Consider the following 18377-nt stretch of genomic DNA (forward strand, 5'->3'; position numbering starts at 1 on the left):
GGTACTTATGAAAAACCAAGTGCTAACATTATATTTAATGTGGAAATATTGAAGGTATTACGCTGAAAATTAGGGACAAGGCAAAGATATGTACTTTTACCACTTACATTCCATTTTGTATTGGAGGTCCTAGGTCCAAAACAATGACATAAAGAGCAAAGAAACAAAAGGAATAAGTATTGGAAAAGAAGAAACAAAACTCTCTTTTTTCACAGCTATCATAAATATATACTCACTGCTTCTAAATCTAATGAATGAATTCACCAAGGTCTCAGTTTAAAAGTCAACATACAAAAAATAATTATAGCTCTATTTATTTTCTGCAAATAATAGGAAAATGAAATTACATCTCAATACAATCGCATCAAAACCAGAAAGAGTTCAGAAATAAATTTCACAAAATATATAAAAGATATCTTCACTGAAAATTTCAAAACCTTGTTGAGAATAAATAAAGAAGACATAAATGGAGAGATATACCATGCTTATGATTTGGAAGACTCACTGTTTTAAGATGTAAATCCTCCTTAATTGATTTATGAATTCAAATGAAGAAGTAATATAAATCTCCTCAGCCTTTTTGACAGGCTGGTTCTAAAATTTATATAAGACAGAAAGGACCCAGAATAGCTAACACAATCTCAAAGAACAAAATAGGGAGATTTAGACTGCCTTACTTTAAGACTTACTATAATGCTACCATATACATGACAGTGTAGAACTGGCATAAGTGTAGACGAATACATCAATTAAACAAAATAGAGTATTTAGAAATAAATCCTTAATTGCTTAGTAGAAATAATTTCTGATATAGGCACCAACTCAATTTAATAGGGGAAAGAAAATCTTTTCGACATTGATGCTTATTGACTGGATATCTGCATACAGAAACTGAACCTGGTTTTATACCTCACTCCATACACACATACTCACTAGAGAAAGGTTACAGAAAAAAGCATAGAAGCATATCTTTGTGACTGGAAAGTAGGCAAAAATTTTTTAGATAGAATACAAAGAACAATAACAGTAAAAAAAAATAGTAAATATGACTTCATCAAAATTAAAAATTTCTGATCATCAAGACACCATTATAAAAAGAAAAAAAAAACGTGCACCACAGGCTGGAAGAAAATAAAGCACACATAAACAAACAAAAAACACACGTGTCCAACAAAGGACTTATAATCAACTTTTGTAAATAATTTCTATAACCAATTATAAAAATTAATAAAACACAGTAAAAATGAGTAAAAGACAGATACTTTACAATAAAGGGCATACAAGGATTAGCAAACACGTGAAAACATTCTCCATATCAACAGAAATACAAATTAAAATCACAAGGAGATACCATTACACACCCACTAAAAGGGTTAAAATTAGAAAGACTAAAAATACCAAATATTGGAGAGGATTCAGAGCAATAGTATCTCTCAAGTATACACATTGGAGTATAAAATGTTACAAACACTGTTTAAATAAAAACATACAGGAATGCTATTGCAACTTTACTTATTATAACAAAAAAAATCAGGAAAATGCCCACCATCTGGTGACGAGATAGATAAATTATGATGGATACACATGATGGAATACTACTTAGTAATAAAAAGGAACAATCTATCTGTGCATGCATTAAGACAAATAAACATACACAAAAGAAGCCATACACAAAAGGGCACATTCAGTATGATTCAATTTATTTAAAGTACAATAAATATGCAATACTGATCTATGAAGATAAAAATCATAGTGATGGTTGTCTCTGTGGAGTAAATATATATATAGGAAAAATAAACACAAGACAACTTTCTGGGACGATAGTAACAGTCTACATTAGAGATTGACAACCTTTTTCTGTAAAGAACCACATAGCAAATATTTCATCCTTTGTGAACCACAGGATCTTTGTTGCAACTGCTCAACTCTTTCTCTCTAGAGAAAGCAGCCATGTTAACGATGGGCATGTCCAATAAAACTTTATTTGTGGCTACCAGAATTTGGATTTTATGTAATTTTCTTTTGATATTTTCAACTATTTGAAAATGTAAAAAAAAAAAGATCTTAGCTCATGAACAGTACTAAATCTGGTTGTGGGCTGGATTTGGCCCATGGACCAGTTTGCCAACCTCTGCTCTGTATCTTGATAGGTGTTCTAGTTACTTGAGTGACTATGTTCATCAAAACTCATTGAACTATATCCTTAATGCATGTTCATTTTACTATATATAATTATCTAAAAATGATTATAATATAAAAATAAAAAAGAAGACTATATATCCTCAAGTGAGCATAATTTTTAAAGAAAATGACTCATAAATACAGCCACATAAAAATCTGCACAACAGAAGGTGTCATGCATAAAATTAAAGGACAAGCTACTAACTGGGAAAAAATAATTGATACACATATAACCAGGAAAGAATTGATATCTGGAATTATAAAGAACCTCCACAAATTGACAAGGGCAAACAGCCAAATATAACAATAGGCAAAGGGTACAAGCAGCCATTTCTCAGAACAGGAAACCCAGTGGTCACTAAATAAGTGGAGAGAATTAAACTTCATGGAATCAGCCTGACATGAGTGCTCAGGATACCAAATTTCAAGGACTCAGTGCTACACTGGCCATAGTGTTGGTCTCCCACTTCTTTCTTAGGAAAAATGCTCTAAGTAAGTTGGGAGACAGGAAAATCTGGCTCCAGATTCACTTGTGAAATGATTTCCCTGAATGTCCTCATCAATGAAAATATCGCACTACTCCAACCCTTCCTATGTTATAGGATCATTGTGAGAGTAAGAGGAGTTAAAGTTTTGAAAAAATTAAACTGCAAATCGCTGCAAATTTGACACATCATTGTTATTATTTCTCTGACTTGAGCATTATGAAACACTTTTCTCTTTAGGGCTTGGATATTCTTCTCTAAAATGGATACAAACAAAGTGTGTGTTCCTCTCTCAGGAAGGTATTTGTTTAATCACTATAACTCCTTAGTTACATAAGAGTCTCAATATATGGTCCGTTTAAAAGCAGAGTCATTTGTAACAGAATATCACACCAAATATATATAAAATATACATAAATATTTTTGCCCGTAGGTTTACAATCTATATAGGAATGATAACATTATCCACACACACAAATCCCTCACAAATATGCACAGGTTTCTTTTTAAAAAGCCAGAGGGAAAAAATACAGTGCTTCTCAAATTGTGAACAGGGTGCAATTAAAAGTAGGTTTGGGAAAGCTTCACGTAAAGAATCAATAGGGCTCATTTTCTTAAAAACCTAACTTTACTTAAAAATGTGATGATGAAAAAACAGCAATTTTTATATTGAAAATTGTAGATATACTAGCAAACAGAATATAAAATAGGAGGCTTTTAAAAATTGCAGCAAACTTAACAGTCTTCCCCTTCTCATAACCTGTACCTAATATCCTCTCTTGTGTGCCAGCGGAGCTACTTTAGGGAAAATTTAAGAATTATCAAAAAAGCATAGGACCAAGACTTAGAAGACTTACATTTGAAATGCGTCCACCACAAAATGCCTTAAGCTTTGCCTTCCACAGTTCTGCCGATAGAATCTGTAGAGATTCTGTAATATAGACATGTGTCCTCACAAGAAGCCTGACAGGCTGTTCCAAGAGGCTCCACTGAATGACAGTTGCAACCCTGGAATATTAGTCATGGGCTAGAATCTGCCCTCAGTCCCTGCAAGATTAGAAACCTAATTTTGTCTGCACGGAGACAGGAAATTGTTCTTTGGAAATGGATCTCACAATAACGAAGCTCGATAAGCTGATGCGCGCAAGCAGAAGGCTGTTTTTTAAATTATAACAAAATCAGGACACTTGAAGGTATTATCAGTCTCCTGATGCAGTCACGCTACTGGGAGATTGATCCACAACCTGAAGGTCAATACATTAATTTAAAAATAGAACTCTATTTTACAAGAACTTGCATAATGCAGTCTGCATGACTTATTCTTTCCCTGTAGAGAGGCCTGAGTTTGAAGTCAAATAAGTACAATTGATTAGGTTGGAAAATGGAGCAAAGTGAAAAAATCCCCTATTCTCAAACTTTGGGGTTTTATGGATCAGTAATTTGAAGAAGGAGGAGGAAGAGAATTGGGAGCAGGCGTAGGATTAACTATTCTTATTTTTCAAAGTTATTGCATTAAAAAACACAGAAATCGTTTTTTTAAAAGTAACTACAATCACAAAAAAAGATATTTAAACGTTAAACACTTGGGGAGCATACACTTTCATTCTAAAAGCCCATGCCCATGAAGGGATAGAAGTAACATTCAACCACATTTTCACCACAGACTGGTGAAAATGTCACTGCAGACTCGTAGCAGGCAGGAACCAGAGCTGGGAAATGATCAAGTTCAATAACTTGATTGTCTGATGCCGATATTTTACATTATGAATCATTTGGCAATAGAAGAATACTTGGAATACAGTACCTCTAAATTCCTACATTCCTTTTCTGTGAAAGGTGGTCTTGACAGAGACTAGGATAATGCAAGTTTATTGATTAAGCTTCCTTTCTTTCCTTAGATTCCAGCATTTGTCTCCATGACTTTTGTTTTTCTAAAATTCTGTGACTGATCAACTCGCACCTCCGATTCACCATTGCAGACTGATTATTTTTAAGATGTTAGTATATTCAATACATTATAATGAATTAATACTGTCCTAAGAGTCATTGTGTTCATGAAGGTAACTTTGTGTCTTTTCTGTGATAATACATGAATTGATATAGAATTTTAACTCTTAGAAGGGAATGTAATTTGCTGATTCCTAAGTTATTGGTGGAAGTCTTGCTTTGATTCCTATCTTCTAAGATGAATAATATTACCTGCCTTATCAATTTAGCAAAGTTACTTTGAAAATCAATTAAATACTGTATACATAGAAGAGCTTTGCATACCATAAAAAGGTGGGCACAATCTAACTGTATCCATGCCTCCCACCATTCAAATTTTACCTCCTTTTTCCTCTACCATCTCGCCTGATGAGAATTTTTTTGAACTCCATTGTCAACTTTTGCTTTGGCTGTCTTAAGCCCAGAATAAGCAAGGATTTCTTACGGGGTAAATGAGGATAGAAGGAGGCAACATTCTTAAGCGGATGGTTGCATAAGGAACAGCCTGGTCCCCAGAGTCATCAACCACTGATCTTTCTTCCTTTCTATCTCAGGACTTTGAGAAAGTACCTTTTGTGAGTTCCAACTATAGAACATCTTAAAGTTTTTAAAAGTAAACTTTCCATATGAGAACATGCACAAATCTGGGCTGTAAAGTGTTGAGAAACAGATGCACTGGTGTAAATCACAAACTGTCACCATATTGAATATTTCTCTCTCCGAAAGGTTCCCTCATGCCCTTTCTCAGTCAGTCTCGCTCCTCTAAAACGTCTGTTCTCATTGTTTCACCTTAGATGAGTTTTGCCTGTTCAGGCACTTCAATATAAATGTGCTCATGTAGGAAATATTCTTTTGTGCTCAGCTTCTTTAACTCGGCGTAACGTCTGTGAGATTTATTTATGTTGCTGTGTGTGACACTAGCTCATTTTTTTCATTGATTAATATATATCTATAGTATATATTTTATATATATAATATTTAAATTATATATAAATATATATAATTATTGCATTAAATATGTAATAAATGCATATTGTAATTATATTATATAGATATATTATAATATTACATTACTATAATTATATAATATATAATGTTATAATTATAATTATGCAGTTACATATAATTATGCAATTGTGTAATTATAATTATATAATTTAACTTATATATGTTACAATATCAAAGATATAAATTTATATAATTATATAATGTAATTATATATTTAAATATATTTCATATAATTAAAGTTATATAAATTTATATAATTATATAGTATAATCATATAATATATTATATTATTATACATTTTATATATAATATAATATAATTATAATTATATATAAATTATATATTATTATTATAAAATATGTATTATTATATTTTATGGCAGGAACACCTCAAATTTGTTTATCCATCCAGCAGGTGATGGGTATTTAGGTCATTTCCACTTTTTGGCTATTATGAATAAAGCTGCTATGAACATTCTTGTAGAAGTCTTTCTGTCAACATATTTTAATTTCTCTTGGGAAAAATACCTAGGGGTGGAATTGAGGAGAAAATGATAGGCTTTTGTTTAGCTTTATAAAACAATTAAAACTTCCAATATAGTTTTACATAATTTACATTCCCACTAGCAACATATGAATGTTTCCACTGTTCCACAATCTCTTTAATTTCCAGAGTTGCCGGACTTTAATTTTTGCCATTCTTATGTTTTGTAGTGGTATCTCAGTGTGGCTGGTTCCATATGTCTAGAACCTTACTTTCTCAGTTCTTTTCTAAATTGCATCTGCTGGGGCTGAAGTGTCCAGGATGCTTCCTCTCCTTCCCCAACACGCATCATAGCCAAGCTGAGATGACTGGAACATCTGGAGATTTCTGAGCAAAGGGTAGGCATCTATTTTTTCAGATAGTCTCTCAATTGGCTGTCTTTGGCTTCCTCACCACAAAATTGTTAGAATTCTAACATGGAGCCTTAATTCCCTAAGAGTAATTGTTTCAAGGCAGAGGAAGTGGTAGCTGCCAATTCCCTACAGCCTTGACCTGGAAACAAGCACAGTGTCTTTCCACCACATTCTATTGGCCATGTCAGTTACAGAATTCACCAGATTCAAGGAAGGGAATAGGTGCTCCTCTCAGGGGAAGGGTGGACTAATATATGTCTATCCTTAATGTTCCATGCATATATCTTGTTCTAGCACCATTTCTCAAAAAAGACATTTCTTTTTCCATTGAATTACTTCTGGACATTTGTCAAAATTAATTGAGTTATAACTGCACATATTTCTGGATACTAATTTATTCCACTGATAAATCCATCAAACTTTGTACCAAAACCACACTATTTTTATTTCTACAGCTTTATGGTAATTCTTGAAATCAACTTTCTCTTTCAGCAATGATTTTTAGGTTTCAGTGTAGAGAATTTACACACATTTTATTTCTATTTTTGTAATGTTCTTTGAAATTATTATAAAATATTATTTTTTAAATTTATTTTTAAGTTATTCACTGCCAGAATATAGAGTTGATTTTTGTATATTGACCTTGTATCCTGAAACAATGCTAAACTCAATTACTGTTGTTGTTGTTAATTACTTTGAGTCTTCTATGCTAACAATGACATAACCTGTAGAATCAGTTTACTTCATTTAAAATTCATATGTCTCTCATAAGGATTCTGAATCGGTGGCTACAAAAAGTTTTTAAAATTAAATTACCCTTTTCTAAAAAGTATATATATCAATGTCTTTACATCTGGGAAAGGGTCCACTTATGTTCATTGTATTATTTAAGGCATTTGTGACAACCAAAATGAATAGGGGCCATTTTTTATAGAATGAGTTGAAGAAAAAATATCATGAACTTTAAAATTCAGCATGATAGAGTGAAAGCTTAAAGCATAACTGTTTTAAGTTTTTCTAAAGTAGATGTGAGCAATGAAATGTGAAACTCATAAATAGAAAAGACCAGAAGAAAGAAATAGAAGAGAGATGCAAGAAGAGAGGGAAAGAGAAGGGTAGGAGAGATGAAAGAAAAGCAATGTATGTAATAAAGCTCTTCTTACACCCTTCATGGATACAATGTATAAAGTCAACGACAAATAAAGTCTTATTCTCTTGTGCTTTCCTGGTGCCACTTATAGATGATGTTCTGGGTTACCTCCTACAGTTTAACTTGGCCTTAGAGCTAATAGATTTACAGTGTTTCCATCTTTCTAGTCTTACCTACTGCATTAGGTCCCACTGATCCTCAGATCATGCCAATAGGCTCCAACACCTAACCAGAAATGGCACATAAGTTGTGCATCAGGTATTAACAGAATGGTGTTGGTAGAGGCCAGATCACTTGGAATTTACTTTGAGTCTCAAAGGCTTACAGATTACATTGATATTTCACTTGACATTTAAGAGAAACTAATGATAAAAAGTAGAAAATGTAAGTAGGCAAATAAGACAGAAATTGTAAAATTGTATAAAACAAGATGCAACCATACGCTGTCTACAAGAAAGAGTTTAGATTCAAAGACACAAGTAGCTTGAAAGTAAAGCTGGAGTGCCTCTATTCATATCAGACGAGCTGGAGTGGCTGTATTAATATCAGACAAAATAGATTTCAGAATGGGAACCATTACGAGGAATCAAGGGGGCATTGCACGGTGATAAAGGAGTCAATTATCCAAGAAAATTTAAATACGTAAAAGTATTGTGCACTTAGCAAATTATCAAAATATAAAACTGGTAGAAATAAAAGGAGAAATATACAAATCTGCAAGTACAATTAGAGACGTCAACACTCCACATTCAGTAATTGATAGAACGGTAGATAGAAAAATCAGTAAAGATAGAAGACTTGAAAAACAGTATCAAATAAACCTGTCCTAATGGACATCAATAGAACAAATCACATAACTGGATACATGTTATTTTCAGAAGCACATAGAATATTCACAAAGATAGACTGTAGTCAGGGCCATGAAAATAAACTTCATAAATTTAAAAGAGTTAAAATTATGCAAAATATATTCTCAGAATATACACAGATTAAAATAGAAATAAATAATGGAAAGATACATGGAAAATTCCCGTATATTTGGAAATTGAGCAACTCGTGTCTAATCAGTGCACAGGGAAAGAAAGAATCACAAGGAACATTAGAAAATATTTTAAATTGGTTGAAAATGAAAGTACAAAATTCCAAATTTTATGGGATGCAGTGAAAACAGTTCTAAGAGAGAAACTTATAGCATTAAATGCTCATACAAAGAAAGAATAAAGCTCTCAAATCAATGATCTAAGCTTCCACTATAAAACTCAAAAAGAGAGAGAGACCAAATTAAAGCTAAAGTAAGCACAAGGAAGGAAATAGCAATAAAAAAAGAACAAAATCAAGGAAATTCAGATATAAAAACACCAGCAAAAAAAAAACATACTAAAAATAAGTTATTTGAAAAAAAAATAATAAATTTGATAAACCTCTGGCCAGAATAATTAAGAAAAAATGAAGACACAAATTCCAAATCAGGAAAAAGAAAATATTAGTATAAAGATTACAAAAGTTAAAAGGGTAATAAGGAAATAGCATGAACAACTCTATCCTCATACATTTGATGACTTAGGTGGAATGAAAGAATTCTTTTGTCTTATGTCAATATAGACAAATCAGCTCTGTTATGGTAATTGTTTGCATTGTAAATCCTTTTGAAAAATTTTACTTTCAACCTATTTGTACCTTTACATCTAAAGTGTGTCTCTTGTAGATAGTATATAGTTGGACCTTGTTTTTTCTAATCCTGTCCGAATTCCTTTACATTTTGCTTGGAGTACTCAATTCACATTTAATATAATTATTGACATGATTTGATTCATCTCTGACATTTTGCTATTTGTTTTCTACATGGCTCATGTCTCATTTGTTCCTTTGTTTCTCCTTCACTCCCTTCTTTTTGTGTTAAACAAATATTTTTTGTGCACCATTTAGCTCCTCCCAATGCATTATTTTGACTGAACAATTAATTGTATATACACAAATATAATAACAATTAACTTATAATAGTCACCAAAAGATTCTTCACTGCATATCAATATTTCACTTAATGGCAATAAATCTTTTAAAGTTTGCATCCACAATGGTGGGATTTGCAAATTATTAATATTTAGTTAATGCTCTAGCACAGATTCTTTGAGTATGGAAATTCTATACTAGTACATGTAATGTGACAACTCGATTTGTTCATCAGTTTTCTCCATTTGACTACTGAGTAAACTTCCTTCATGTATCATGATGTGATGTCATTTGCATTACCCAGTGGGACAAGAGTTTTCAGCAAAAACCTAAACATAGGCACTAAAATTAAGTAGCAATATTCAATTACTAGTTAGTTATCTGAAATACCTCTAAAAGGACTATATTAATTTTTAGGTAGTCACAAAATATAAAAGTATAATTTCAAATTCTTAACCGAAAGATCTTCAGTCTAAGAAAGACTGGACATTAAACTGAGAATTACAGTGCCTTATTTCTTTTGACTAAGTGGGGATGACCTTTTCTGAAACTTCAGTTTCCCTAAATCCATTTTCCAATACCTCTGCTATTGGTACATCTTACAATTCTTGGTAAAAACATGATGATTTTTATTCAATCAGAAAAAGCTAGTTTATACTGAGGAAACAACTCCAATTATCAAGGGTTTAAAAGGAAGATTTTTCCCCTAACTCTTACTGCATGTCCAACAAGGGAAGGGCAGGAAAATTTTGGAAATCATAGTCAGGGGCCATAACGGAGAGTCTTCATCTTGAAATGTCACTCTATAGCAGGGAGAACGAATATGTTACATGTGGCCATTCCTAACTTCAAGGGTGGGAATTGCAATACTACCAAGAACTCAGAAAAAGGACACCCAGAAATTCATGAACAGCCCTAATGACTGCAAACAGCTATGCAATTAAAAAAGAAAGAGAGAGAGAGAGAGAGAGAGAGAGAGAGAGCATAAATATAGCACTTAGAGAATAAATATAGTAGCACTTAGAGAAACTAATGAACAAAGAATCTCAGGCTGAGTTCCCCCACAAACAGATCTTGAGGCAAGGATTCCAGGGCCAGAAGTTATCATCAGAAAGTAGGGAAGTACTAATAGGGGAGCAGGAATGTGAAACAGCACAGGGAAGGAAGACAATATGGGTGTATTAATGAGCAGGTTACTGTTGTGGAAAATACCCACATACTTCTGGCTTTCATGCAATCTTTCCACACCATGGCTGAGGGAACTGGGGTATTTATTTCCACCTCACACCTGTCAGTGGTTCTGGGCTTCTCCCAGGAACATTAACTCTCAGCCACTTCCACCCCACCCTTTGCACAGGTCAAGAGAAAGTCCTCAGGCAGAGAGACAAAGGTGCTTGCAGTAGGACGATGTTGGGTGATGAGGGAATATAACTGCCAGGGGAGATCCTGACAGCTTCTACAGCATAAGTAAAAACACAAAAGATGGTAATATTTTGTTGTGTATACTTTATTTTAGCTTGGATAACATCAATTACACACTCAGTCCTCCAAACACAGAATCTATCATAATTTCTTGCATAATTTTCTGACCTTTTCGTGACCTCAAAATGAAAATATAGTGAGATCATATATTTACTCAAATCGAATTCATATGTGGAGAGAAAATGGAAGTTATTTAAATTCTTTATAATTGATCTGATCATTCTCGAGAATTTCCATATGCTACTTAACTGGGAAAAAAAAAAAAAAAAAAAAAACTAGTACATTTAATGGAACTCTATTTGAACCTTTGGCCAGTCATTTGGACCAGGAATCAGCATACCATGTCCTGCAGGCTGAATCTGGCCTGCCACCTATTTTTGTAAACACAGTTTTAATGAACACAGACACACCCATTCCTTAACATATTGTAGACCGTTGCTTTCCCACTATAATGGCAAGATTGAGTAATTGCAACAGAGACTGAATGACCCACAAAGTGTAAAATATTTACTACATGGCCCTCAGTAAACTATTACTGACCTCTGACTTAAACAAACCTTCTCTTGGGGAAAAAAATTTAGTTTTTCATACTGCTCAGTCTTTTCCCAAGTCCCCTTCCATCATGGCAATTCTCCAAGATGACACCTGTATACGAGGCTTCTGTAACCTCACATGTATCCTTAAAGAGGAAAGTCCTCAGGTGTAGTATCCTGAGGCCTCTCGTCACTGGGACTATCACACCAGCTACTCCTAGGCACGGACATGGCAAATGCACGGGTAGGTGTCCATCACTCTACTTCCTTTCCTGTAAAAAGTGCCCTGTGATTAGTGCAATATTTTATTGGATATTATGGCAATGCATTGCACATTCTGTTAAGCATGTGAATATTGTGGGCTGCATATCAATGTTGATCTGTCCTTCAAGGCATCTCTCCCATACTGCCTGAAGTTCTGCTTGCGGGGATGATTTTTTTTTACCACCGTCTTTCATAGCCATCCCTAAGTAAGTCTATACTGCAACAGCTGGCCATTTCTAGTTGGTACTGTTACATCATATAGATCCATCAGTAAACCAGGCCTATGGCAGGGGCAGTGAAACTATAGAATTAACTACATTGGGAATCTAAGCTACCTGCTTATACAGTATACTTATGTTTTCTGGACTGCTCAGCCTGGTATTAGATAATGGAATATGACTGTGTTCATCTAATTTGATGGTTTGATGGATCAAGTGACATCATGCTTATGCTGTGCAATTTGGGTCATAAAGTCATTTGCTGTCCCATGATGTAGTAGGTTGAATAATGGCTACCCAAATGTATCAAGTCCTAATCCTTTGAACTTGTAAATATTACCTTAGTTGGAAAAAGGATCTTCACAGATGTAATTAAGTTAAGGATGATGAGGTGAGGAGAATACCCTGGATCATTCCAGTGGACCCTAAATGCTATCATATGTCCTTTTCAGAGAGACACGGTTCTGTCAGTGCTCTGTGTGGGGCGAGATAGAAACCTGCTCCTCAGGTGGTGCATGAAAGGCCAGGGATATGGGACATTTGCTGCACTTTTCTGCCTTCCTCCAAGGAGATCAGCCTCAGGATCTGTGCCTTCTTGCAATCTCGCAGAGTCCTGTCAGCTACTGCTCTTACCACACACACACACACACACACACACACACACACACAAAATAGAAGGAAGGAGAAACTTTTGGAGGTGATGGATATGTTTATCACCTTAACGGTGGTGATGGTCTCGTTTTATTCTTCCTCTTGATCTTCATCTTTAACTAGTGGAATGAGGAAACTTGTTAAATTTGAATTTTAAATAAACAGTATTTGAGGCACACTTACACTAAAAATTATTTATTGTTTATCTGAAATTCAAATTTAACTTAGCATCCTCTATTTTTCCTTCTAAATCTCGCAACTCAGACTGGCCTGGAACTCCTAGAATAGCGTGCCCTTTTAGTGCAGTCAATGAGAATAGGTAGGGCCTCTTTTATCATATTTTTTGAGGTAAAAAATACTAGGAGATATATTAAGTTCCTTTGAGCTCCAAGTTTTTGTTTAATGATAAAAAGTACAATATTGATACATGCTATAACATACATATATCTTAAAAATATTATGCCAAGTGAAAGAAGCTACCACAGAAGGCCATATATTTATGATTCCATTTATAAAAATATCCAGAATAGGTAAATCCATAGAGACAGAAAACAGATTAGTGGTTTACAGGGGCTGCAGAAAGAGGTAAATTGGGAGTAACTACCTCATGGAGCGTCCTTTTGGAGGGATGAAAATGTTCTGGAAATAGTGGTGATGGTTGCACAAATTTGTGAATATAATAAATGTCACTGAATTATGCACCTTACATTGTTATAAACGTGTATTTTTCCACAATAAAAATGCAATACAGGCATATCTTGCAGATACTGTGGATTCGGTTCTAGACCACCACAATAAAGCAAATATTTCAATAAGGTGTGTCACAGAAATTTTTTGGTTTCCCAGTGCATATAAAAGTTATGTTTATACTAACCTATAGTTTATTAAGTGTGCAATAGCATTATGTCTAAAAAAAGAGAATATCCATACCTTAATCAAAATATACTTTTTTGCGAAAAAATACTAACCATCATCTGAGGCTTCATCAAGTTGTAATTTTTTTGCTCATGGAGGACCTTGCCTCACTGTTGATGGCTGCTGACTGATCAAGGTGATGGATGCTGAAGGCTGCGTGGCTGTGATAATTTCTTAATATAAGACAACAATGAAGTTTGCTGCATTGCTTGACTCTTCCTTTCACAAACGATTTCTTTGTAGCATGTGATGCTGTTTGATAGCATTTTACCCACAGTAGAACTTCTTTCAAAATTGGAGTCAGTCCTCTCAAACCCTGCTGCTGCTTTATCAACTAAGTTTATGTGATATTCTAAATCCTTTGTTGTCATCTCAACAATCTTCACAGCATCTTCACCAGGAGTAGATTCCATCTCAAGAAACCACTTTTTTTGCTCATCTATAAGAAGCAAATCCTCATTCATTAAAGTTTTAACATGAGATTACAGAAATTCGGTCACGTTTTCAGGCTCCACTTCTAATTCTAGTTCTCCTGCTATTTCCACCACACCTTCAGTTACTTCCTCCACTGAAGTCTTGCACCACCCAAAGTCATCTATGAGATCTGAAATCAACTTCTTCTAAACTTTTGTTAATGTTGATATTTTGACCTCCTCTCATGAATCACAAATGTTCTTAATGGCATCTAGAATGGTGAATCCTTTCTTGGTAAGGATTTTCAATTTACTTAGCCTAGATCAATCAAAAGAATCACTATCTATGGCAGCTATTGCCTTATGAAATGTATTTCTTAAATAATAAGACTTAAAGTCAAAATTACTCCTTGATCCATGTGCTACAGAATAGATGTTGTATTAGCAGGCATGAAAACAACATTAATTTCATTGTACATCTCCATCAGAGCTCTTGGGTGATAAGGTGTATTGCCAATGAGCAGTCATGCTTTGAAAGGAATCTTTTTCTCCGAGCAGTAGGTCTCAACAATGGGCTTAAAATATTCGGTAAACCATGTTGTAAACAGTTGTGCTGTCATCCAGTCTTTCTTGTTCCATTTATAGAGCATAGGCAGAGTAGATTTAGCATAATTCCTAAGGGCCTTAAGATTTTTGGAATGGTAAATGAGCATTGACTTCAATTTAAAGTCATCAGCTGCCTTAGACCCTAATAAGAGAGTCAGCCTATCCTTTGAAGCCAGGCATTGACTTCTCCTCTCTAGCTACGAAATTCCTATATGGCATCTTTTTCCAATTTAAGGCTGTTTCATCTACATTGAACATCCGTTGCTTAGTGTAGCCAGATTCATTAATTATCTTAGCTAGATCTTCTGGATAACTTGCTGCAGCTTCTACATCAGTACTTGCTGCTTTGTCTTGCACTTCTGTGTTATGGAGACAACTTCTTTCCTTAAGCCTCATGAACCAACCTCTGCTAGCTTCAAACTTTTCTTCTGCAGCTTCTCCACCTCTCTCAGCCTTCATAGAATTGAAGAGAATTAGGGCCTTGCTCTGGATTAAGCTTTGGTTTAAGAGAATGTTGTGGCTGGTTTGATCTTCTATCCAGACAATTAAAACTTTCTCCATATAAGCAACAAGGCTGTTTTTCTTTCTTATTATTTGTGTGTTCACTGGAGTAGCACTTTCAATTTCCTTCAAGAATTTTTCCTTTGAATTCACAACGTGACTACCTGTTTGATGCAAGAATCCTAGACTTCAGCCTATCTCAGCTTTCAACATGCCTTCCTCACTGAACTTAATCATTTCTAGCTTTTGATTTAAAGTAAAAGACATGTGACTCTTCCTTTCACTTGAACACTTAGAAGTCATTGTAGGGTTATTAATTGGCCTAATTTCAATATTTTTGTGTCTTAGAGAATAGGGAGGCCTTAGGAGGGGGAGAGCAATAGTTTACATGTGCATGGTTAGAGATGTCCCAAAATAATTAAAATAGTAACATCAAAAATCACTGATCACAGATCGCCATAACAAATATAATAATAATAATAAATGAATTACCAGAATGTGACACAGAGACACGAAGTGAGCAAATGCTGTTGGAAAAATGGTGCTGATAGACTTGCTTGACACAAGGTTGCCACAAGCCATCAATTTGTAAAAAATTCAATATCTGAGAAGCGCAATGAAGTGAAACACAATAAAATGAGGTATGCCTGTATAAGATGAATGTGCTGCCCAATATGATAAATTTAGCCCTCGGTATTCTCTCTTAAAATTCATTCTGAGGCTGAAATACTTTACCTTGACTCTGCTACTCAGGTTAACTTCCTAGTTATTAATTCTACACTTCACTATGTGCTGGGCAAAGGCTGCTCTGAGCACAGAGAATGCCTAACAGAAATGTGATTGGCAGATTTCACTGAAGCTTCTTTGTCTGTGAAATTACACACTCAGAAACATGTAGTATTTGGAGCCCTGATATCAAAACATCTGTCTTCACTGTTGCCTCTTGCCAGAGTCAATAAAGGCCATGTGAAAACTGTGTAAGGTATTTTTATTACTCTCATGAGAGAGGTAAATGCTACAAGATTTCACTTTTCCTTTTTAATGCAGTGGTTTAGGAAGAACCAAATTTTTCTTGGAGGTGCTAGAGAAATCAATGTGAATGGCATATGTGTTTACTTGTGTGTATGTGAGTTAAACTGTGTGTGTGTGATGTGTGTGCATGTGTGTGCTACAGTGATGCTCAGTTTTGCCTTAGAATATCACCAAAGAGAATTCAACACCACATCAATTTAGTAAAGACCCCAAAATTGCTTCATCCAATTCGGAGGGTAATCAATTTGCTTTGTCCCATTACAAAAATCTCAAGGAGGGACAAAAATTAAGAGGTAACATACTCAGATATCATAATAAGCCCAGGGAGAGTCTGATCTCTACATGACATGTGAATGAGGACCTTTGAGATTAATTAACCAAAAAGCTATTTTCTTGGTTATTGCCTAATTTAGAGAGTTCTTATAGGATGATGTACCTAGTAACAAAAATTACTTTAAATTTATTTTTCATGTAAAGATTATCATGTAGTAATTTTAAGAAACAAGGACCTTTCACCAAGTCTTACTGAAATGGTGTTTATCTGTACAGTGTTGATTGTTCACGTGTCATTTTGGAATAAACCTACGTAGCATATGTGTTGTCAACATTAGATGTCAATGTAGCACATGTTTGCCATCACAGTAGCAGTGTAGAGAATGCTTTTGGAACAAGACAAATTTGGGGGCAAATCCCAGCTCTCCCATTAGCTAGAAGTATAACTTCTAACACATCACTGAATTTATCAGCCTCAGCTTTCATATCTACAAAATGAGGGACATCCCTACATCATAAAGTTACTGTAAGAATTAAATAAATTCATGAATGCTAAGGGTTTAACACAGAGCCTTGCCAAGTGGAATGATCTAGAAGTTTTAGGCTACTACCTTATATTATGATAACCAAAATTTACTTTCTCTTTTCTGGATATCTTAAGCGCTCCTTTGATGATATCTTTAGTTTATCCATTTTCAAATACAGTTAAAGCTAAACAAGTCTTTCAGCTGACTCTTGTTATCTAGTTGTTTTCAATCTTATTTGGCATTTAATCCTATATTTTTTCTTGGTGCTAAATTGGTTTGACAAAGCGCAGATTCCTAGTAGTAATTACCAAAAACATTATCGTCACTTCTCCTACTTTCCTAAGGTCTTTATGTTTTTATTTTATTGCAGCAAATTGGAGACCAGATGTGTTACCATCCCTTTCTTCTTCTTTTGTTACTAAAGCTTTGAGCCAAAATTCTCTTTCTTTATAGTTTGTAAATATTGACTAAAGTTCAAATACATGCTAATTCCAACATTTATTATTTTTTTTTGCGTGAAATCATGTTTAAACTTTTAGCATTTTAGTGAGTTTGGATGAGGATTGTCATATGGAAGAAAAACATGTAGAATTATAACAAGAAATGGAAATTTGCTCATTTTTTTACCCTTACATATAACAGAAGTATAAAATAATGTATTATACACATATGTCAAAATATGCTATTATTATAAACCATATTAACCTTTGTATGTACCTACATTATGCAGAGCATTATTTTAAGCACTTTAGGTGAAGAATTCCACCTGTTAGCATGCAAATAGAAATCTCATACACTGCTAGTCGGCATGTAAAATGGCGTGACCACTTTGGAAAATAGCTTGCCTCTTATAAAGTTAAATATATATTTACATGAGACATAACAGTACCACTCCTATATGTTTACTCAGGAAAAATGAAACCAAATGTCTATGAAAAGACTTGTGCATGAACATGCATGCCGCTTTTATTCAGAATATTAAAAAAATTGGAAACAACTAAAATATTAATCAACAAGTGAATAGATAAGCAAATTGTGTTATATCTGTGAGACGGCATATTTCTCAACGATGAAAAAGAAGGGACTTCAAAAATACATCAAAATATAGATGTGTCAAAGGCATTATGCTAAGTGAAAGAATCCAGAGACTAAAGATTTTACGTTACAAATCCTGTTCACATAAAATTGTAGAAAAGGCAAAACAAATATGTAGTGACAGAAAGCAGATTCATTGTTTCCTGGGCTGGGGGGTGTGTGGGGATTGATTGCAAAGGGGCATGAGCAAATTTTTGCCCTTGATATTGGC

This window comes from Diceros bicornis, chromosome 7, assembly GCF_020826845.1.
Source record: "Diceros bicornis minor isolate mBicDic1 chromosome 7, mDicBic1.mat.cur, whole genome shotgun sequence".
NCBI classification, from domain to species: Eukaryota; Metazoa; Chordata; class Mammalia; order Perissodactyla; family Rhinocerotidae; genus Diceros; species Diceros bicornis.